The 24,758-nt window shown below is 38.2% G+C and overlaps 1 long non-coding RNA gene across 1 annotated transcript in view; it reads left to right on the top strand.

Annotated features, from left to right (window-relative positions):
- Positions 1-943: 943 nt before the first annotated feature.
- LOC129391417 (uncharacterized) overlaps positions 944-24,758 on the top strand; it is a 159,434-nt gene continuing 135,619 nt past the window's right edge. Inside the window, exons 1-2 of the long non-coding RNA XR_008615496.1 lie at positions 944-1,163; positions 10,975-11,042. This is a non-coding gene — a long non-coding RNA (uncharacterized lncRNA). The remainder of the gene's footprint in view (positions 1,164-10,974; positions 11,043-24,758) is intronic.

Raw genomic sequence — 24,758 nt, 5'->3', positions numbered from 1 at the left:
TCTGGACAGAATTCATAACGTCAAAACGAAAAGTATGTGTTAACAGGGTCCGACCAAGAACAAAATAATCCTGTTTTCGACAGGAATCCAATCATTCAGAGTCAGCAACTGGGACAAGATCTTACATTTCTGTAGCGCTAATTTATACAGCGCTTGCACCTGCCGCTTTCCACCGGACCTTCACTGCGTCCCAGTTGGGAAGAAGTGGACAACAGCATCCTATTTCTTGATAAGGAACGTTCTGGACTCAGTTTGTGAGATGTGGGGCGCCCCCCAGGTTGCTCAGGAGTCTTTTCCACACTGTCAAGGGCAGGTTGAAAGTTTCTGACAGTGTTGGTGATGGAGAGCCGGATATAATTACGAAAGAGGTCGGGGGGAGTCAAGTATGCTTGCGGGAGGGGAGGTGTAAGCACGGCAGGGTCGGAGGGTTGCTACTGGGGAGGGAAGGAAATGAGAGACACCGCGAAAGAAGAGGAAAAGTGAGCGTCAGGAGGAGCCTCCCTCCAGGGGCGACAGAAGAGGGGCGGGCGCGTTGTCTCTGAGACGCGAGGAAAACGACGTGAGAGAAGAACCTAGAGGCTGCGAGGAAGCGAACAGAGGGGCTGCCTCAGGGAGGGAAGCAGCCCGGCTGAAGCCCCCCATCTCGAGGCGGCTTGTTTGACTCAGCGTCCCTGCACCTCGGCCGCCCTTATCGTCCTTCTCCCCTCAGGGTCGCTCACCACCCAGGTTGTTGGCTCCAGCAAGACGGCCAGCTGACTTCCTTACCTCACGAACTCTCCGCGCCACAAATTCAAGCGAGCGTTCCACAGCCTCGCAGCCCGGAACGTCTTCCAGAGTGAAGAACAGATGGACCAATCGAAGCCCGGCTGGCCGCAAGCGTGCAAGGCGGTGGGCGGGGCGAAGTGATGGGGTGGGACCAAACAGCGCTGCCATGACGACGGCTTCCGGTGGGCGGGCTGTGGTGACTTAACAGCCGGAAGGCGAGACGCCGCGGGAAAAGCGGTCATGTTAGGTGGTCCAGGTGGTTTGGGGCTGAGGCCGTCTCCTCAAGAGTAACCGCGGGCCTGTGCTACGGTCACGCCACCGGCCTCCGTTTCCTTTAGCCTTCTCTCTCACCAAACGATTTTCCTGTCCAGTTATAAAGTGCAAGTTGTTTCCCCAAGGTAAGCGTGTAGTACCACCACCACTTGTTGGGTAAGGGGTAACGGAAACTTGAGTACTAAAAAAAGAAAAAGGTGAAAATTTGTATTTCTAAACATTTAGTAATGGTTTACCGTGTGAATTTTTACTGTATCGTACACAGTTTGTAGTCTTTAAATATTGAGTGCAACTTGAGTTATGGTTAAATTTAAAATTCTAGTTATTTCTGACCGTCAAATTTCATCTAAACCGGGTATTAAAGAGCTTAATTTAAAAATTTTATGTAACAGTCTAAAAGCTTCTCTAATTTAAGTTCTTAATCTCCCGTAAGTCTGAAGTTAGATGGTAAGATGGGCAGGTGCTTTGAATCCAGACCATTACAGGAATCAAACTAATTAAGCTGAGGCTCCTCCTTTCTTAGATCATCACTTGAATCTAAAATAATTGAAACCAGGTGCTATGCATGGCTCCTTTGGTTCAACGTGTATCTCTTTTGGCGATAGTGGTCTCACATAAGTCTCTCATTTATGGAAGAAAGTAAGCATTGTTGAAATGATGGAGGAGAAGTAAGGCTTTCTACAGACAAATAATACTTTAAAAAAAAACTTAACAGCTTTGAAACACATCTTTTAACAAAACAAAAGTCGTTAAATTCTTGTCTCCAAAATCTAAAAGAAAAATTCAGCAGAACTTATCTGCTTATCAAGAAGAATTTCTTCCTCTACACTTAAGACAGGGAAGCATTTATGAAAGCTTAGATCTATATGTGTTTAGGTTCCTGCCAACCCCTTTCTTAAAATTCCATCTTTAAAACTCCTTGCTATTGAGCACTTTTCCAGCAGCTTGGATGAAACATTCCAAATAACTTACTCAGCCTGAAGGTTAGAAATTTCATTACATAAAAAATTAAATATATTAGAATACTTAGGTATGAAACATTAATGAACAGAGTAACACATTCTTCAGAAGAAGAGGCACTTAAGAAAACACAGGCCACCTGCACTGTGGAGCCATCTACTGTGATGAGATTTGACAAGCAAGAGATCAAAAAATGGCCAGATTTCAAAAGAGAATGTTCTGTGAGCTGCTTATTGCCCTCATAGACCATTTGAAAATAAAACCAACTCTCAGCAGAAGCCCAGGAGGCTTTAGAGATGAACCAGACCATCCTTTGGATGTCAGTATTATACTGAACGAAGTCAGTTATACTGTTATTTATCTGCAGGGGGAAAATGCCTAAATGTTATAAGGATTTAGGACATTAATTAAGAAATATATAGTGATTATAGAGTTTAGAAAGCCAAGAAAGTAGACCTGAATCTAAGGTAGATTTACTTGGGAAAAACAATGTTCTCTGTAGTAGCATTTGACTTTGTACTCTCTATTCCTCTCACCTAAATGTCCTCTCCCCTCTGCTTGGTTGAATCTTACTAATCTCTCAAGACCCAGGTCACATTCTGAATTTTTTTGAGCTGTAACCCATAGTTAACTCTCTCCCTCCAGAACACACATAGAATTATAAATATACTCTTTATTTGGCTTTTTTTTCTTTAGGGCTGGTAATGTTTTTATCATTTATGTTGATGAATGTATCTTACATATAGTTTGCCACATCTGCTAGATTCTAAGCTACTTAGAGTTGTATTCACCACTGTACCTGGCAGAATGACTTGAACATGGTAAACTTAATTCTAATGTAAAAATGCCTAAGTTAAGATTAGTATTAAATATAGTTGGTAGCTGTATTAGTTTGCTGGGTTTGCTGTATCAGAATACCACAGACTGAGGAAATAAACAGCAGCAATTAATTTTCTCACAATTCTAGAGGCTAGAAAGTCCAATATCAAGGTGTCAGCAGGGTTGATTTCATTCTGAAGCCTCTCTCCTTGGCATGTAGTTTTGCCTCTGTCTTCACATGGTCTTTACTTCATGGACATACACATCTGTGTCCATATTTCTTTTTATAAGGACATCAGACATATTGGATTAGGGCCCATCCTAAAGACCTCATTTTACTTTAGTTACCTCTTTAAAGACCTTATCTCCAGGTATGGTTGCTTTCTGAAGTACTGGGGATTAGAACTTCAGCATATGAATTTGCGGGGGGACACAATTCAGTCCGTAACAATAACCAACACTCAAAAAGAAGAAATGATTGGGAGCAGTTGTCTGTCATCATTAGAACTCTCATCTTTAGACCTATAGATAACATAATTGTGTACATCAGATTAGTGTAAGGTAATAGGGAATGGGAGAGCCAGTGGTAAGTCAGAGAATATTTGCCCAAAGACATTCAAATTAAAATTTGTCAAAAAACAAAAAACACAACACACACACATCCCAGCACACCAACAAAATACCGGGTCATCCAAACAGACAAAAACAAGCTGATTGGTTTTGGCTCATAGGGATCTGGTTTGCAAAAACCACCAGCATATTATTTCATTGGGAATCTATAACCTCTTAAGTAGATACTGGACATACTAAGTATGTTTTTGCATATCCAAAGACATTTTCCCCAGATCCCATTGGTTCACACATAACTTTTTTATTGAGTACCTGCTTTATTGAAGGAACTGTACTAAGTGCCTTGCTGAGATTAAAATCCATAAATTTGGCCACATATATCCAAGAGTTACAAGGACATCCAATTTTTGAGATAATTTATTAAATGCATAACCATGCATATTTTAGTATTTTGGGGGATACAGCTTTATCCTGTAAATAAATTAGAACTCTGAAAAAAATTCTTTGTCAGATTATGTGCTCTGATAAGGCCAAGGTTCTGATTTCAAATACAAGTGGAAAGGACAGGAGGCATATACAAAAATAATTATAGTGCAAGATAAAAATGAGACTGTAAGAGAATTATAAAGTACTGTGGGAAATTAGAGGAGGAAAAGATTTCTTCCAGGTTGGCATGTTACTAAAAGTGTTTAATGCAATTAGAATTACTCTTTATTGTAGCACTTGGTACACATTAACCAATGTGTTATATGTTATTTGCATATGTTCACAACTCCCCCAGTACAATATGAAATACAGAAGAATGTTTTTGTTTTTTTGGTTTTTTTTTGCGGTACGCGGGCCTCTCACTGCCGTGGCCTCTCCCGTTGCGGAGCACAGGCTCCGGACGTGCAGGCCCAGCGGCCATGGCCCACAGGCCCAGCCGCTCCGCGGCACGTGGTATCTCCCCGGACCGGGGCACGAACCCGCGTCCCCTGCATCGGCAGGCAGACCCCCAACCACTGCGCCACCAGGGAAGCCCCAGAAGAATGTTTTAATCTTTATATGCTCCAGTCTAGTGTTGCTCAAAAGTATCAGAGTCACCTGGGGAACTTTTTAACAATAAAGTTTTCTCAACTCTGGCTCTATAGATTCTAATTTAGTAGGCCTGGAGGAATGCTAGAGAATCTCTGTTTTTAAAAGGTTTCTCCCACTTAATGATACTGATTATCAACCCCACTTAGAACCTTCTGCCCTAGAGCACCTGGTATATAGTATGCTCTCAATAAGTTCTTGTCACATTAAATGAGTGGAGCTGTGATTTAGTAAGATTAAAAAGGCCCCTGTGTGCAGGATGAATTAGAGTGGAAAATATCCTAGAGGCAAGGAAATCCTATTACAGATGTCCAGCTAAGAGATGAAGCAGGCTTAAACTAGGGTAGAGGCCATAGGAAAGGAGAGAAATGGATGAGAAACATTGGAAAGATAGACTATACAGAATTAGATGAAACTTGATAGTTGCAATAGTTTCCAAAACAGCGTGGCTAAGATTAACATGAGGTGTTTATTTAATAAGCAGGTTGCTGGACTCTATGTATGAAATCCTGTTTGGCTGGTCCAAGGTGAAGCACATGAATCTGAATTTTTTTAAAAAATTTATTTTATATTGGAGTATAGTTGATTAACAATGTTTCAGGTGTATAACAAAGTGATTCAGTTATACATATACATGTATCTATTATTTTTCAAATTCTTTTCCCATTTAGGTTATTACAGAGTATTGAGCCAGTACTGTGCTATACAGTAGGTCCTTGCTGGTTATGTATTTTAAATATAGCACTGTGTACACGTCAATCCCAAATTCCCAATCTATCACTCCCCACACCCTTCCCCACTGGTAACCATAAGTTCCTTCTCTAAGTCTGTGAGTCTGTTTCTGTTTTGTAAATAAGTTCATTTGTATCATTTTTTTTTAAGATTCTGCATATAAGCAGTATCATATGATATTTCTCTTTCTCTGTCTGACTTACTTCACTTAGTATGATGGTCTCCACGTCTATCCATGTTGCTGCAAGTGGCATTATTTCATTGTTTTTAATGGCTGAGTAATATTCACTTACATATATACCACATCTCCTTTATCCACTCATCTGTCAATAAACATTTAGGTTGCTTCCATGTCTTGCTGCTGTGAACCTTGGGGTGCATGTATCCTTTCAAACCATGTTTTTTTCTGGCTATGTGCCCAGGAGTGGGATTGCTGGGTCGTATGGTAGCTCTGTTTTTACTTTTTTAAGTAACCTCCATACTGTTCCCCATAGTAGCTGTACCAGTTTACATTCCCACCAACAGTGTAGGGGGGTTCCCTTTCCTCCACACCCTCTCCAGCATTTATTGTTTGTAGATTTTTTGAAGATGGCCATTCTGACCAATGTGAGGTGATACTTCATTGCAGTTTTGGTTTGCATTTCTCTAATAATTAATGATGTTGACCATCTTTTCATGTGATTTTTGGCCATCTGTATGTCTTCTTTGGAAAAAATGTCTATTTAATCTTCTGCCCATTTTTTGATTGGGTTGTTTCTTTTTTTGATATTGAGTTGCATGAGGTGTTTGTGTATTTGGAGATTAATTCCTTGTTGGTTGCTATGTTTGCAAATATTTTCTCCCATTCTGAGGGCTGTCCTTTCATTTTATTTATGGTTTCCTCTGCTGCGCAAAAGCTTTTAAGTTTCATTAGGTCCCATTTGTTTATTTTTGGTTTTATTTCCATTACTCTATGAGGTGGATAAAAATATATCTTGCTGCAATTTATGTCAAAGAGTGTTCTGCCTATGTTTTCCTCCAAGAGTTTTATAGTATCTGGCCTTACATTTAGGCCTTTAATCCATTTTGGGTTTATTTTTCTGTATGGTGTTAGGGAGTGTTTTAATTTCATTCTTTTACATGTAGGTGTTCAGTTTTCCCAGTACCACTTATTTAAGAGGCTGTCTTTTCTCCATTGTATATTCTTGCTTCCTTTGTCATAGATTAGGTGACATAGGTTTGTGGGTTCACCTCTGGACTTTCTTATCATGTTCCGTTGATCTATATTTTAGTTTTTGTGCCAGTACCCTACTGTTTTGGTGACTGTAACTTTGCAGTATAGTCTGGAGTTGGGGAGCCTGATCCCTCCATCTCCGTTCTTCTTTCTCAAGATTGCTTTGGCTGTTCAGGGTCTTTCGTGTTTCCATACAAATTGTAAATGTTTTTGTTCTAATTCTATGAAAAATGCCATTGGTAATTTGATAGGGATTGCATTGAATCTGTAGATCGCTTTGGGCAGTACAATCATTCTCTCAGTACTGATTCTTCCAATCCAAGGATATGGTATATCTCTCTCCATCTGTTTGTGTCACCTTTTATTTCTTTCGTAAGTATCTTGTAGTTTTCTGAGAACAGGTCTTTTGCCTTTTTAGGTAGGTTTATTCCTAGGTGTTTTATTCTTTTTAATGCAATGGTAAATGGGGTTGTTTCCTTGATTTCTCTTTCTGATCTTTCATTGTTAATGTATAGGAATGCAAGAAATTTCTGTGTATTAATTTTGTATCCTGCAACATTACCAAATTCATTGATGAGCTCTAGTAGTTTTTTCGGTAGCGTCTTTAGGATTTCTACATATAGTGTCATGTCATCTGCAAACAAAGACAGTTTTACTTCTTTTCCAATTTGGATTCCCTTTATTTCTTTTTCTTCTCTGATTGCCATGGGTAGGACTTCTGAAACTATGTTGGTAATGGTGGTGAGTGTGGACATCCTTGTCTTGTTCCTGATCTTAGAGGAAATGCTTTCAGTTTTTCACCATTGAGAATGATTTTTGCTGTGCATTTGTCATATATGGCCTTTATTATATTGAGGTAGGTTCCCTCTATGCCCACTTTCTGGAGAGTTTTTCTCATAAACGGTGTTGAATTTTGTCTTAAGGTTTTTCTGCATCTACTGAGATGATCGTATGGTTTTTCTTCTTCACTTTGTTGATGTGGTATATCACAGTGATTGATTTGCAGATATTGAAAAATCCTTGCATCCCTGGGAAAAATCCCACTTGATCATGGTGTATGATCCTTTTAATGTGTTGTTGGATTTGGTTTGCTAGCATTTTGTTGAGGGTTTTTGCGTCTTTGTTCATCAGTGATATTTGGCATGGAATATTCTTTTTTTGTGTGATATCTTTGTCTGGTTTGGTATCAGGGTCATTGTGGCCTTGTAGAATGAGCTTTGGAGTGTTCCTTCCTCTGCAAGTTTTGGGGATAGTTTATGAAGGGAAGGTGTTAACTCTTGTCTAAATGTTTGATAGATTTCACCTGTGAAGCCATCTGGTCCTGTGCTTTTGTTTGTTGGAAGATTTTTAATCACAGTTTCAATTTTCAGTACTTGTGGTTGGTCTGTTCACTTTTTAAAATTTCTTCCTGGTTCAGTCTTAGAAGGTTGTACCTTTCCAAGAATTTGTCCATTTCTTCTAGGTTGTCCATTTTATTGGCATATATTTGCTTGTAGCAATCTCTTATGATCCTGTGTATTTTTGTGAGCCCGTTGTAACTTCTCCTTTTTCATTTCTAATTTCATCAGTTTGAGTCCTCTCCTATTTTTTTTCTTGATGGGTCTGGCTAAAGGTTTATGAATTTTGTTTATCTTTTCAAAGAACCAGCTTTTGGTTCCGTTGATCTTTCCTATTGTTTTCTTCATCTCTATTTCATTTATTTGTGCTCTGATCTTTATGATTTCTTTCTTTCTACTAACTTTGGGTTTTGTTTGTTCTTTCTCTAGTTGCTTTAGGTGGTGTAAGGAGGGTAGGTTGTTTACTTCAAATTTTTCTTGTTTCTTGAGGAAAGGTTGTACTGCTATGAACTTCCCTCTTAGAACTGCTTTTGCTACGTCCCATAGGTTTTGGATCATCGTGTTTTCCTTGTCCTTTGTCTCTAGGTGCTTTTTGATATCGTCTTTGATTTTGTCAGTGATCCATTGATTATTTCATAACACATTGTTTAGCCTCCATGTGTTCCTGTTTTTAACAGTTTTTTTCCTGTAGTTGATTTCTAATCTCATAGCGTTGTGGTCAGAAAAGATGTTTGATATGATTTCAATTTACTTAAATTTACCAAGGATTGATTTTTGACTCAAGATGTCATTTATCCTGTAGAATGTTGTTCTGTGTGCACTTGAGAGGAAAGTGTGTTTTGCTGCTTTTGGATGGAATGTCCACTAAATATCAATGAAGTCTGTCTGGTCTAATTTGTCATTTAAGGCTTGTGTTTCCTCACTAATTTTCTGTCTGAGTGGTCTGTCCTTTGGTGTAAATAGGGTGTTAAAGTCCCCCACTATTATTGTGTTACTGTCGATTTCCCCTTTAACAGCTGTTAGCATTTGCCTTATGTATTGCGGTGTTCTTATGTTGGGTTTATATATATTTACAATTGTTATATCTTCTTCTTGGATTGATCCCTTGATCAGTATGTTGTGTCCTTCCTTGTCTCTTGTAACAGTCTTTATTTTAAAGTCTATTTTGTCTGATATGAATATTGCTACTCAGCCTTCTTTTGATTTCCATTTGCATGGAATATCTTTTTCCATCCCCTCACTTTCAGTCTCTGTGGGTCACTAGGTCTGATGTGGGTCTCTAATAGATAGCATATATATGGGTCTTGTTTTTGTATCCATTCAGCTGGTCTGTCTCTTGGTTGGAGCATTTAATCCATTTACATTTAAGGTAATTATCAATATGTATGTTCCTATTGCCATTTTCTTAATGTTTTGGGTTCATTTTTATAGGTCTTCTTTCTCCCTTTCTCTTTTGTTCTCTTTTCTTATGTTTCCCATCTAGAGAAGTTCCTTTAGCATTTGTTGTAAAGCTGGTCTGGTGGTGCTAAATTCTTTTAGCTTGTGCTTGTCTGTAAAGCTTTTGATTTCTCCATCGAATCTGAATGAGAGCCTCTCTGTGTAGAGTATTCTTGGTTGTAGGTTCTCCCCCTTTGATCGCTTTAAGTATATCATTCCACTCCCTGCTGGCTTGCAGAGTTTTTGCTGAAGTCAGCTGAGACCCTTACGGGAGTTGTATTGTTTTTCCCTTGCTGCTTTTAATATTATTTCTTTGTCTTTAATTTTTGTCATTTGATTTCTATGTGTCTTTGCTTGCTTTTTCTTGGGTTTATCCTGTCTGGGACTCTCTGCACTTCCTGGACTTGGGGGAATGTTTTCTTCCCATGTTAGGGAAGTTGCCAGCTATTGTTTCTTCAAATATATTCTCAGTCCCTTTCTCTGTCTTTTCTCCTTCTGGGACCTATAATGCAAATATTTATGTGTTTAATGTTGTCCCAGAAGTCTCTTAGGCTGACCTCATTTCTTTTCATTCTTTTTTCTTTATTCTGTTCTGTGGCAGTGATTTCCACCACTGTATCTTCCAGCTCACATATTCATTCTTTTGCCTCAGTTACTCTGCTATTGATTCCTTCTAGTGTTTTATTTATTTCAGTTTTTCTATCGTTCATCTCTGTTTGTTTGTTCTTTAGTTCTTTTATGTCTTTGATAGTCATTTCTTGTATCTTCTCAATCTGCGCCTCCATTGTTTTTCAAGATCTTGGATCATCTTTACTATTATTACTCTGAATTGTTTTTCCGGTAGATTGCCTATTTCAACTTCACTTAGTTGTTCTTCTGTGGTTTTATCTTGTTCCTTCATCTTGGGTATATTCCTCTGCCATCTCATTTTGTCTAACTTTCTGTGATTGCGGTTTCTGTTCCTTAGGCTGCAGGGTTGTAGTTTCTCTTGCTTTTGCTGTCGGCTCCCTGGTGGATGACGTTGTCTAACAGACTTGTGCAGGTTTTCTGGTGGGAGGGACTGTTACCTACCCACTGGTGGGTGGAGCGGGGGCTTGTCCTCTGGTGGACAGGGCTGTGTCAGGGGGTGTATTTGTCTGGTGGATGTTTACTCAGGAAGACTTTACACAGCTTTTCTGCTAATGGTTGGTGCTGTGCTCCTGCCCTGTTGATTGTTTGCCTTGAAGCATCTTAGCACTGGCGCCTACAGGCTGTTGGATGGGGCCAGGTCTTGGTGAGAAAATTGTGGCCTCCAAGAGGGCTCATGCCAGTGGGTACTCCCCAGAACTGCCACTGCCAGTGTCCTTGTCTCTGCAGTGAGCCACAGCTGCCTCCCACCCCCCGCCTCTGCAGGAGACCTCCATTACTAGCAGTTTTTTCTGGCCCAGTCTCTTATGATGTCACCACCTTTTTTCCCTGGGTCCTGGTGCACTTGAGACGCTTTGTGTGCCCTGCAACCATCGAGTCGCTGTTTCCCTTGGTCCTGTGGAATTCCTACGATTAAACCCTACTGGCCTTCAAAGTCAGATTCTCTGGGGGCTCCTCCTCCAGTTGCCAGACCCTCAGGCTGCCAAGCCTTATGTTGGGCTCAGAACTTTCACACCTTTGGGAGAACTTCTGTGGTATAATTATTTTCCATTTTGTGGGTTGCCCACCCGGCATGGTTGGGATTTGCTTCTATCGTGATTATGCCCCTCCTACCGTCTTGCTGTGGCCTCCTCTGCATCCCTGAATGTAGTGTATCTTTTTTGGTAGGTTCCAGCATTTCTTCATCGGTGGTTGTTCAGCACTTAGTCATGACCCTAGTATTTCCATCAGAAGAGGTAAGCTCATGTCCTTCTACTCTACCATCCTGTCTTGATCCTCAGTCATACTTTCTTGTGTTGTTATTTTATTGGCCACTTTAGAGATTACAATATATCAACATGTACAGGCATACCTTGTTTTATCACGCTTAGTTTTATTGCACTTTACAGATACTGTGTTTTTTACAAATTGAAGTTTTTTGGCAACCCTGCATTGTCAGATGATGGTTAGCATTTTTTAGCAATAAAGTATTTTTAAATTAAGGTATGTATGTACATTTTTTAGTACACAGTGCTCTTGCACACTTGATGGACTACGCTATAGTGTACAGTAAGTCCCCTACATACGAACCTTCAAGTTGCGAACTTTCAAAAATGCGAATGTGCGTTCCATTGTTGTCAGGCATGAATGAAATTGCAGCTTGCCTTCCATCTCCTATTGCTGATGATTCTTCAGCTCTACCATCTCCCACCTCCTCTCCCTCCTCCAGTCAGTAACTCTTATTGCCTGTTCACTCGATGCCAGCCCTTGTATGCTAGCTATTGTACTGTACTACTGTACTGTACTTTTCGAGGTACTGTACTGTAAAATTATAAATATTTTCTTTATTTTTTGTATTTATTTTTTATGTATTATTTTTGTGAAGAGTATTATAAACCTATTACAGTACAGTACCATATAGTCAATTGTGTTAGTCAGCTAACTTTATTGGACCTACAAACAAATAGGACTTACGAATGCGCTCTCAGAATGGAACTTGTTTGTGTGTAGGGGACTTACTGTAAACATAACTTCTGTATGCCCTGGGAAACAAAAAAACATGTGACTTGCTTTATTGCCATAGTCTCCTTATTTTTGGTGGCCTGGAACTGAACCTGTAATATCTCCAAAGTATGCCTGTACTTAAGTTGTAACAGTGTACCTCAAATTAATATACTACTTCACTCACAAGGTAAGAACCTTACAGTGATGTAATACTATTTACTTCCCTCCCATCCTTTGTACTGTTTTCTCTTGTATTTTACATCTACACATTATAAACTCCACAGTATGTTATTATTTTTGCTTTAAGCAGTTGATCGACTTTAAAATATTTTGGTAAAAGAAAATTTATCAACTTCACCATTTTTAAGTGTACAGATCAGTGTTAAGTAAAGTACATTTGCATTGTTGTACAGCTATTCTCTAGAGCTCTTTTCATCTTGCAGTAGTGGAACTCTATGCCTATTAAATAACAACTTTCCAGTCCCTTTCCCTCAAGTCCCTGGCCACCACCATTCTGCTTTCTGTCTCTATGAATTTGATTGCTTTAAACACCTCATATAAGTGGAATCATAATGGTATTTGTCATTTTGTGACTGGCTTATATCATTTAGTATAATGTTCTCAAGGTTAATCCATGTTGTAGTGTGTGTGAGGATTTCCTTGCTAGGGCTGCTGTTTTTGTTTGTTTTTGTCATAGTAGTTATCCTAGTGGATATGATGTGGTATCTCATTGTGGTTTTGATTTGTATGCCCCTAATGATAAGTGATTTTGAGCCTCTTTTCATGTGCTTATTGGCCATTTGTATATCTTCTTTGGAAAAATGTATATTCACGTACTTTGCCCATTTTTATTCAAGATATTTGGTTTTTGTTGTTGTTAAGTTGGCGAAGTTCTTTATATATTCTGAATGTTAACTCTTTATTAGATATATGATTTGCAAATATTTTCTTGGATTCCGTATATTGCCTTTTCAGTCACTTGATTGTGTCCTTTTATGTGCATATGTTTTATGATGTAATCCAATTTATCTGTTTTTACTTTTGTTATCTGTACTTTTGTGTCATACCAAAGAAATTGTTGTCAAATACAATATCATGAAGGTTTCCACTGTGTTTACTTCTAAAAGAGTCATAGTTTTAGCTCTTATGTTTAAATCTTTGAGCCATTTTGAGCTAATTTTTATATGTAGTGTAAGGTAAGTGTCCAACATCAGTCTTTTGCTTGTGAATATACATTTTTTCCCAGCACCAGTTGTTAAAAGGTCAATTGACTGTAAAGAATTTAAGAAAAGTAAGAAAGAGCGTTTTATATTTACCATGTATTTACTATTCTACTACTTTTGATTCTTCCTGTAGGTCTGAATTTTAATATAGTATTCCCTTTAGCATTTTTTGTAGTGCAAGTCTGTTGACAAGGTATTATCTCATTATTCAGTTATCAGCAAATATCTATTTCACCTTCATTTTTGAAGGATATTTTCACTGACGATAGAATTTTAGGCTGATACTGCTTTTCTTCATCATTTTAAAGATGTGCTTCTATTGTCTTGTGTAATCTGTAATGAGAAGTCAGTCAACATTTTTATCGTTGTTACCCTGGATAGACTCCCCCATCCCACCCCCCTCTGGCTACTAAAAATTTTTTTTCTTTATCTTTGGTTTTAAGCAGTTTGACTGTGATATGCCTAGTTGTGGTTTTATGTTTATGTATTCTGCCTGGGGTTTGCTGTGCATCTTGGATCTATAGGCTTATGTTTTAATCAATTTTAGAAAGTTTGTCCAATATTTTATCAGATATTTTTTCTGCGCTTTTCTCTTCCTCCTTTCCCTCTGGGACTCCAATTATAAGCATGCTAGATTGTTTAATTTTGAACACACATTATTGATGATCTGCTATTTTTTTTTCATACTTTTTTTCTCTCTGTGCTTCAGTTTAGATTATTTCTATTGAGTTGTCTTCAAGGTCATTGAGCCTTTCTTCTACACTATCCAATCTGCCATTCCATTCAGTGATTTTCTTTAATCATTTCAGATATTATATTTTTCAGTTCTAGTATTTCCATTTGATTTTTATTTTTGGTTTTCCTATATGTACTGGAATTCTTCATGCTTTTACTTATTATATCCTGTTTTTCCAGCACATTCTTTAACATATAACTACTCTAAAATATTTGTGTGTTAATCCCAATATCTGGGTTGTTAGTGGGTTCATTTCTGTTGACTTTTTTCTTTTGACTATGGTTTGTATTTTCCCAAGTTCTCTCTTAGCTTGTGATTTTTTTGATAGTATGTTACCATTGTGGATAATACGTTTAACAACTTGATTATGTTATCTTCCTCTGAAGAGTGTTTTGAATATTGTTCTAGGAGGTGGTTAAATTACTGGTAGAATTTATTGATTCTCTGGAGGCTTGGTTTTAGACTTGGTTCAAATTTATCTATTTCAGTTTTTCTCCTAGTCTTAGGCATGGACCTTACTTTTAAGTTCTGCCCCTTTGGGGATTTCTAGAAAGTCTGAGGTGTTTACCAAGACCCTCTACCTTTAGGGATTCACTTTCCAAACTCTGACTCATCATCACTTGTAAACTGCTGAACTTTTTGCTTAGTTATTTTAGTCTTTTAGCTGTTGCTTTCTTCTAGGTTTCTTGGCTATCACTTTGAACATGCACAGTTCAGGAGTCAGCCAAGCATTTGAGGAGAGGTATTATATAGATTTTGGAGCTACCCTTCCCCCTCACTCAATCCCCAGTGGCTTCCCTTTTTTGGAGACTTCTTCTTTCAACTTCCAGGTGCTCCAGCAGCCTCAAACTCCAAAACTGCTGCTTTCTAATTAGGCACTATTCCACATGTACCATGCAGAGAAGGAAATAATCTTACCAGAAAAATCAGAAAAATGTAGATATTATTTTATTGGCTTCCTTTCTTTCAAGGGTCATACCCCCTTCAGTTTCTACCTGCTATTGATTGCTCCACAGTGCCTTCAAATAGTTGTTTACTTTTAGTCAGAATTTATAATTGTCATTGTCAGGAGAGTTATCTAGTTTAAGATACTTAACTACTTATGAGTGCCAGAAATCATTAAAGCAGTATTTTTAAATGGAAAAACAAAAGTATGGTTTCTAAGAAATTGTTGGTTATTGTATTATATGCAGCTATATTTAGAGAAGTAAAAAGATACCTCCTAGAATGGGGAAAGAATTAGGTACTATTACTTCAAAAATAATTTCTGGTGTTTTAATAAGACTGTGTAAAATTATCAACTGCAGTGGCCATGAAGATGTACTACTTCGACGTCCTGCTATAGGGAACATAATTGATTGATGGCTGCAGGTACTGCTGTCTTTTAGAACCCATTCCCAAGTTCATGCCAAGGCCATGATTCCTAAGTGATCCTTCCAGGCCATGAGTCCATATGGTGGAGGTTGTAATCCAGGTTCTTTTCTATGAGATATAGGACTCCTTTAATGGAATATTTTTGCAAAGGACTCCCAATTGACTGGGCTGAAACCTTCTTAGAACTGTGTTGCAGTCTGAGATTCTTCCTGCCCAGTCTTCCATCCTTCCATTTTTCCATCACAGGTATCCTAAGGCTTTCTTGCCTTCCCTTGCTCCCACTTTGTTGTCTTTCAAAGGTAAGTCTCTTGCATGTTTAATACCATCTTTGCATCTGCTTTTTGGGAGACCCAAATCAATACACAGACCCAAACTATTGACAGAAAATTGACCAAAATTGACTTTAAAAAAAAAGAATATTTTTAGAGAAAAATTCCAAATAGCATATGTAGATACTCCCTTCTCTAGGAGGTAGAACTTAATTTCCCTCTGCTTGGATGTAGGCTGGGCTTAGTAACTTGATTCCAGTGAATAGAGAAGAATCTGTTAGTCCTTTTTTTTCTTCTTCTTTTTTATCACCCCACCCCCATCAAACACACACACAAGACACACACATGAGCCTTTTTAGACACTTTTGCTTAACACCCTTCCCCACACTCCTGGTGAAATTTTTAATACCACAAATATACTTTATATCTGTTTATGTGTTGTATGTATATCCATGTTTTATGCATAAAAAAGTAAATTTTCCCCCGAAGAACTTGTATTCATTTGGGGGCATTATAATAACCATCACAGAGAATGCATGGGAGAGAGTGTGGATAGGGAAAATTTCTAACTTACTCTGGAGGAAGCTGGCAGACACCACCTTAAACAAGTGATCAAAGTTAACATCACCAGTGGTGATAAGTCATGTTAATGCCATATACCCCTAGTATGATGAATTGTAAAGGGTACTCTGTGATAGTCTACCCAAAAAGTTGTAACCCCAGTCTTATTGTGAGACAACATGAGACAAACCGAAAATTAGGGACATTCTATAAAATAACTGACCAACACTCTTCAGAAGTGTCAAGGTAATGAAGAACAAGGAAAGACTGAGAAATTGTCACAGATCATTGAGACTAAGGAGACATGACCACTAATTGCAATGTGGTGTCCTAGATCGTATAAGGGAGCTCACTCTGCTATCTTTGTAACTTTTTGTAAGTCTAAAATTATTCAAAATTAAAAGTTAAAGAGCGTTAAAAAATTAAAAATCATTGTGTCATTTGTAGTCATTACATGAAAGTAATGGTGCAAATATTAAAAGAGAAATAAATATGTAGAGATTACTAGAATATAAACATTGAGCTAGTAGCCTGAGAATGTGAGTTTTCTATATATAATGTTAGTAAATGAAAAAATACGGTAGGTATAGTATTTATGAAATTTTGTGAGCCTATGATGCAGTATCTCATGACATTTTTGCACAATTAACTCAGATGGTCCTGGATATAAGCAGAGTCACATGTATTCAAAACTGGCTGGAGAACCATAAAAAATATTGATAAACCATAAATGGAGAATGTATCAAGTTGGGAAATATGTCTAGGTGCTGCAGAGATCAGTGTTTTGTCCTATCTTATATAGCTGCTGCATTAATGATGTAGAATAGGGAGTAAAATGAATGTTAATGGAATCCACAGATGATATTAAATTGGGAGGTGATGCTAACAACAGTAAGGGCAGCAAAGCAATATAAAGGTACCAAGAGAGCTTAGAAATATGGAGTGAAAACAGCAAAATGAGATTCTGCCTCTTCAAAATAGAAACTACAAGTGCTTTAGGAGGAAAACAATAAAAATAGGTATTCAAAGGGAGCGAAATCTGAAAGTCGTCAAATGATCAAAAAGACCTAAGGGTGAAAATGAATAACAAAGTAGATATGAATTTATGACATAGTGATTTTGAAGATTATGACTACGTATACTGCATGCCACAGAGAAAGAATAAAATAGTCCGTTCTTCATACTTCTAGTAAAATGACATCAGGTAGACAGAACTCATTTTGTGTCAAGTTGGTACTTAACTGCTGTTGACAAAGTAGAAGTAGTAATAAAAATGATTAAGCCTTAGAACACTGCAGACAAGTATATTGATCTTCAGCAAATTGTACTGAGCTATTTTACTAGTCTTTCCATTGATAACTGCTGATCTACTTCATGTCCCATGTAGGTAACCCTTCCTTAGATATATAACTTATACTAAGCCTCAGAGCAGCTTCCCTAACTCTTTTTAATCTTCTCCCTTCTCTCCCAAATTAAATTTACAAATTGCTTCTTTCTAATATGTTCTTATTTTAATTTATATTAAATTATGTATAGGCTTCCTTGATTGCTTGTCAAAACTGACTTCTGCCTCTGTCACATCTACATCTCAATGCTGCAAGCCTTATTTCCAAATACATGCTTGTCCCCCGACCAGCAGCCATAGTACAAAGAGCATAAGCGAGAGTAACATCTGAGGAGAGTGTTGGAATTGATATCTGAGTAAATAACAACCAAAATAAATAAACTACAGATCAGAATTCCATTAGCAAGGCAATATTCTAATGGTCACAGCATAAATCAGGTAGCCCCAAGATGTTATCACCCATTGGCAAGGAGTCTTTCAGAATAATAAATAAAGAAATCTCTTTTTCAGGATGACTACATATGCTTATTAAGTGTTATAAAATAGATGCTTTTTTTAAAATTTAGTGTCTTTTTTAAACATTTTTGTTTGAGTATGGTTGATTTACAATGTTGTATTAGTTTCAGGTGTACAGCAAAGTGAATCAGTTACACATACATACATATATATATATATATATATATATATATATACACACACTGTTTTTAAGATTCTTTTCCCATATAGGCCATTACAGAGTATTGAGTACAATTCCCTGTGTTATACAGTAGGTCCTTGTTGATGATCTGTTTTATGTATAGTCATGTGTATATGTTAATTCCAAACTCCTAATTTATCCCTCCCCACCCCCCCACCTTTTCCCTTTGATAACCATAAGTTTCTTTTTGAAGTCTCTGAGTCTGTTTCTGTTCTGTAAATAAATTCATTTGTATAATTTTTTAAGATTCCACATATGAGTGATATCATATGATATTTGTCTTTCTCTGTCTGACTTACTTCACTTAGTATGATAATCTCTAGGTCCATCCCTGTTGCTGCAAATGGCATTATTTCATTCTTTTTTAAGGCTGAGTAATATTCCCTTGTATACATTTACCACATCTTCTTTATCCATTCCTCTGTAGATGGACATTTAGGTTGCTTTCATGTCTTGTCTACTGTAAGCAGCACTGCAGTGAACTTTGGGGTGCATGTATCCTTTCGAACCATGTTTTTTTCCAGATATGTGCCCAGGAGTGGGTTTGCTGGGTCATGTGGTAGCTCTATTTTTAGGTTCTTAAGGAACCTCCATACTGTTCTGTATAGTGGCTGTACCAATTTACATTCCCACCAACAGTGTAGGAGGTTTCCCTTTTCTCCACACCCTCTCCAGCATTTATTTTTTGTAGACTTCTTGATGATGGCCATTCTGACCAATGTGAGGTGATACCTCATTGTAGTTTTGATTTGCATTTCTTTAATAATTAGTGATGTTGAGTATCTTTTCATGAGTCTCTTGAGCATCTGTATGTCTTCTTTGGCGAGATGTCTATTTAGATCTTCTGCCCATTTTTTGACTGGGTCCTTTGGGTTTTTTTTGAAATAGAGCTGCAGGAGCTGTTTGTATATTTTGGAGATTAATCCCTTGTCGGTCGCTTCATTTGCAAATATTTTTCTCCCATTCCGTGGGTTGTCTTTCCATTTTCTTGATGGTATGCTTTGCTATGCAGAAGCTTTGAAGTTTAATTAGATCCCATTTGTTTATTTTTGTTTTTATTTTCATTACCCTAGGAGGTGGATCCGGAACGGTATTGCTGTGATTTATGTCAAAGAGTGTTTTGCCTATGTTTTCCTCTAAGAATTTTATAGTATCCAGTCTTACATTTAGGTATTTAATCCATTTTGAATTTATTTTTGTGTATGGTGTTAGAGAATGTTCTAATTTCATTCGTTTACATGTAGCTGTCCAGTTTTCCCAGCACCACTTACTGAAGAGACTGTCTCTTCTCCCTTGTATATTCTTGCCTCCTTTGTTGTATGTTAATTGACCATAGGTGTGTGGTTTTATTTCTGGGCTTTCTACCCCTTTCTATTGATCTATATTTCTGTTATTGTGCCAGCACCATACTGTTTTAATGACTAGCTTTGTAGTATAGTCTGAAGTCAGGGAGTCTGATTTCTCCATCTCCGCTTTTCTTTCTCGGGATTGCTTTGGCTATTCGGGGTCTTTTATGTTTCCATACAAATTGTAAAATTTTTTGTTCTAATTCTGTGAAGAATGTCACTGGTAATTTGATAGGGATTGTGTTCAATCTGTAGATTGCCTTGGGTAGTCATTTTCTCAATATTGATTCTTCCAATCCAAGAACATGGTATATCTCCATCTGTTTGTGTTATCTTTTATTTCTTTCATCAGTATCTTATATTTTTCTGAGTACAGGTTTTTTGCCTTTTTAGGTAGGTTTATTCCTTGGTATTTTATTCTTTTTGATGTGATGGTAAATGGGATTTTTTTTCTTAATTTCTTTTTCTGATCTTTTGTTAGTGTATAGGAATGCAAGAGATTTCTGTGTGTTAATTTTGTATCCTGCAACTTTACCAAATTCATTTTTTAGGTCTAGTAGTTTTCTGGTAGCATCTTTAGGATTTTCTATGTATAGAATCATGTCAAGTGCAAACAGTGACAGTTGTACTTCTTCTTTTCCAATTTGGGTTTCTTTTTCTTCTCTGATTGCCATGGCTAGGACTTCCAAAACTATGTTGAATAATAGTGGCGAGTGTGGACATCCTTGTTCCTGATCTTAGAAGAAATGCTTTTAGTTTTTCACTATTGAGAATGATTTTTACTGTGTGTTTGTCATACATGGCCTTTATTGAGGTAGGTTCCTTCTGTGCCCACTTTCTGGAGAGTTTTTCTCATAAATGGGTGTTGAATTTTGTCAAAAGTTTTTTCTGCATCTATTGAAATAATCATATGGTTTTTCTTCTTCAGTTTGTTGATGTGGTGTATCACACTGATTGATTGGCAGATATTGAAAAATCCTTGCATCTCTGGGATATATCCCTCTTGATCATGGTGTATGATTCTTTTAATGTGTTGTTCGCTTTGATTTGCTAGTCTTTTGTTGAGGATTTTTTTGTCTATGTTCATCAGTGATATTGGCCTGTAATTTTCTTTTTTTTTGTATCAGGCTGATGGTGACCTCATAGAATGAGCTTTGGAGTGTTCCTGTGCAGTTTTTTGGAATAGTTTCAGAAGCGTAGGTGTTAACTCTTCTCTGAATGTTTGATAGATTTCACCTGTGAAGCCATCTGGTCCTGGGCTTTTGTTTGTTGGAAGATTTTTAATCACAGTTTCAATTTCAGTACTTGTGATTGGTCTGTTCACTTTTTTTATATCTACCTGGTTCGGTCTTGGAAGGTTGTACCTTTCTAAGAATTTGTCCATTTCTTCTAGGTTGACCATTTTATTGGCATATAGTTACTTGTAGCAATCTCTTACAATCTTTTGTATTTTTGTTGTGTCCATTATAACTTCTTTTTCATTTCTAATTTTATTGATTTGAGTCCTCTCCCTTTTTTTCTTGATGAGTCTGGCTAAAGTCTTATCAATTTTGTTTATCTTTTCAAAGAACTAGCTTTTAGTTTGATTGATATTTGCTATTCTCTTCTTTGTCTCTATTTCATTTATTTCTGCTCTGATCTTTATGATTTCTTTCTTTCTCCTTTGTGTTTTGTTTGTTCTTCTTTCTGTAGTTGCTTTAGTTGTAAGGTTAGGTTGTTTATTTGAGATTTTTCTTGTTTCCTGAGGTAAGATTGTATTGCTATAAACTTCCCTCTGCTTTTGCTGTGTCCCATAGGTTTTGGATTGTCATGTTTTTCTTGTCAGTTGTCTCTAGGTATTTTTTGATGTCTTCTTTGATTTCTTAAGTGATCCATTCGTTATTTAGTAACATATTGTTCAGCCATCATGTGTTTGTGTTTTTTAGTTTTTTTTCCTCTGTAATTGGTTTCTAATCTCATACTGTTGTGGTTGGAAAAGATGCTTGATATGTTTTCAATTTTCTAAAATTTATCGAGGCTTGATTTTTGACCTAAGATGTGATCTATCCTAAAGAAACTTCATTTGCACTCGAGTAAAAAGTATATTCTGCTGCTTTTGGATGGAGTGTCTTATAAATATCGATGAAGTCTATCTGGTCTAATGTGTCATTTAAGGCTTGTGTTTCCTTATTAATTTTCTGTTTGAATAATCTGTCCATTGATGAAAGTGGGGTGTTAAAAGTCCCCCACTATTATTGTACTACTGTCAATTTCCCCTTTTACGGCTGTTGGCATTTGCCTTATATATTGTGGTGTTTCTATGTTGGGTGCATATATATATACAGTTGTTATATCTTCTTGGATTTATATCTTGTGTAGTGTCCTTCCTTGTCTCTTGTAGCAGTCTTTATTTTAAAGTCTGTTTTGTCTGATATGAGTATTGCTACTCTCGCTTTCTTTTGATTTCCATTTACATGGAATATCTTTTTTCATCCCCTGACTTTCAGTCTGTATGTGTCCCTAGATCTTAAGTGGGTCTTTTGTAGACAGAATGTATATAAGTCTTGTTTTTGTATCCATTCAGCCATTCTGTGTCTTTTGGTTGGAACAATTAATGCATTTACATTTAAGGTAATTATTGATACGTATGTACCTATTGCCATTTACGTAATTGTTTTGGGCTTGTTTTTATAGGTCTTTTTTCTTCTCTTCCTCTTTTGTTCTCGTCTCTAGTGGTTTGATGACCATCTTTAGTTTTGTGTTTGGGTTGCTTTTTCTTTTTTGTGTGTGTATCTATTGTAGTTTTTTGGTTTGCATTTCCTATGAGGTTTTGATAAAGCAGTCTATGTACAAGGTTGTTTTAAGTTGCTGGTCTCTTATTTTCAAATGCAATTTCCATTTCCTGCATTTGTTCTCTCCTCGTCTCATGGTTGCTGGTTTTGTTATCATATTTGTGTATGGCTGATTTCCTGCTTTTGCTATATCTTTGCCTTTATGCATGAGCTTTCCCACTTGTGATTTTCTTGTTCCTAGTTGTGGCCTCCTTATGTCTTCTTCCCCTGCGTAGAGAAGTTCCTTTAGTATTTGTTGTAAAGCTGGTTTGGTGGTGCTGAGTTCTCTTAGCTTTTGCTTATCTGTAAAGCTTTTGATTTCTCCATCAAATATGAATGAGAGCCTTGCTGGGTAGAGTATTCTTGGTTGTTTTTCCCTTTCATTACTTTAAATATATCATGCCACTCCTTTCTGGCATGCAGAGTTTCTGCTGAATAACTAGCTAATGACTTTATGGGGATTCTCTTGTATGTTATTTGCTGCTTTTCCCTTGTTGCTTTTAATATTGTTTTTTGTATTTAATTTTTGTTAGTTTGAGTAATATGTGTCTTGGCGTGTTCCTCCTTGGGTTTATCCTGTATGGGACTCTCTGCACTTCCTGGATTTGGGTGAATATTTTTTTCCCCATGTTAGGGAATTTTTTCACTATAATCTCTTCAAATATTTTCTCAGGCCCTTTCTCTTTTTCTTCTTCTTCTAGGACCTGTATAATTCAATTGTTTGTGCTTTTAATGTTGTCGCAGAGATCCTTGAGAGTGTCCTCATTTCTTTCCATTCTTTTTTCTTTATTCAGCTCCACAGCAGTGATTTCCACCATTCTGTCTTCCAGCTCACTTTTCCGTTCCTCTGCCTCAGTTATTCTGCTATTGATTCCTTCTAGTGTATTTTTCATTTCAGTTATTGTAGTGTTCATCTCTGTTTCTTTGTTCTTTAGTTTTTCTGTGTCTTTTTTAAACATTTCTTGTATCTTCTCAATTCGTGCCTCTGTTCTCTTTCTGAGACCTTGAATCATCTTTACTGTCATTACTCTGAATTCTTTTTCAGGTAGATTGCCTATATCGTCTATTTTTTATTGATTGATTGATTGATTGATTGTTGTGTTGGGTGTTTGTTACTGTGCGCGGGCTTCCTCTAGTTGCAGCGAAAAGGGGCTACTCTTTGTTGTGGTGCACGGGCTCCTCATTGCAGTGGCTTCTCTTGTTGCGGAGCATGGGCTTTAGGTGCGCGGGCTTCAGCAGTTGTGGCTCGCAGACTGTAGAGTGCAGCTCAGTAGTTGTGGCACACCGGATTAGTTGCTCCATGGCATGTGGGATCTTCCCAGGCCAGAGCTTGAACCCATGTCCTCTGCATTGGCAGGCGGATTCTTAACCACTGCGCCACCAGGGAAGCCCCCCTGTATCATCCTTAATTTAGTAATTCTTGAAGGTTTTTATCTTTTTCCTTTGTCTGCAGCATATTTCTTTGTCATCTCATTTTGTCTAACTTACTGTGTTTTTGGTCTCCTTTCTACAGGCTGCAGGATTGTAGTTCCTCTTTCTTCTGGTGTCTGCCCCCTGGTGGGTGAGGTTGGTCCAGAGGCTTGTGCCATTATACCTTTGATAGGGGGTTTGACTGATGTTTTGGTGACCAGAGCCTACCCTGGATATTGAGCGGGGCATCCCCTTTGCTCTGTGGTTGTCATTGCCCTGTCAGGGGCAGGGTCTATTCTCTAATTGTTGGAGTAGAGGCCCCATATCTGTTTCTTAGCTTTCTTTCTGATCTGCAGTGCAAGGTAGGTGGGATTGGAGCACTCCCACTGGGAGAGAAACCACTGGGTATTCCTCCTTTGGAGCTCTTCACTTGTGAATGTGCTCTGTTGTGTCCCCTTTCACCCATTGTGTGGGCTCACAAAGTACACTGTTGTTGACCCTGCTCTCAGTCCCACCTTATCTGTGGGTATGCTGGCAGGTGGCCCTGGTGACTCTCAGGCATTGTTTTCACCAAGCCACCAGTGCATATCCACTGAGGTCAGGTCCCAGGACTGCAGTAGTTGTACACCTGGACCCACAGTGGGAGCTATGGAGGCAGCTCAGACTCTGGCTTTGCCAAACCTCCGTGTGTTCGTGCCCACAGAGCCCACAGCTGCTAAAGCCAGACCTGTCCCAGCTGCAGGAGCACTTGTTGTCCTTTTGGATGTTTCACAGGTGGTGAATTTAGGAGACCGTTTGGGGAGGTGTAACTGTGGTTTGTGCAGCTGTGAGGAGAGATTTCAGCTCTTCTTCCTTAGTCACAGGGCCCCTGGGGCTCATCTCTGATTTCAGCCCCACCTCTGCCTGTATTCCTTACACTGGAGTCTGCTCCAGAGGTTGCCGGAGCACAGGAGCCCATCAGGCAGGAAAGAGCCAAGGAGGCAATTGGGGTGAGTGAGCCACCCGGGCTGGAGGGTGCTAGGGTAGCGATTGGAGTGCACGAGCCCATCAGGTGGCAGTCAGGGTGAGTGGACCGCCCAGGCAGGATGGTGCTGGGATAGCAAGCGGTGGGGGAGGGGGGACGGTGCAGAGGAGGCGATGCCAGTGGCATGCGAGCCGGGTACTGTGGGAGCCCTCCCTGGTTGCCCATGGAGACGG

This window comes from Physeter macrocephalus, chromosome 17 (assembly GCF_002837175.3).
Source record: "Physeter macrocephalus isolate SW-GA chromosome 17, ASM283717v5, whole genome shotgun sequence".
NCBI classification, from domain to species: domain Eukaryota; kingdom Metazoa; phylum Chordata; class Mammalia; order Artiodactyla; family Physeteridae; genus Physeter; species Physeter macrocephalus.
Note: the sequence above shows the minus strand (reverse complement) of the source record. Positions and strands in the feature narration are given on the sequence as shown.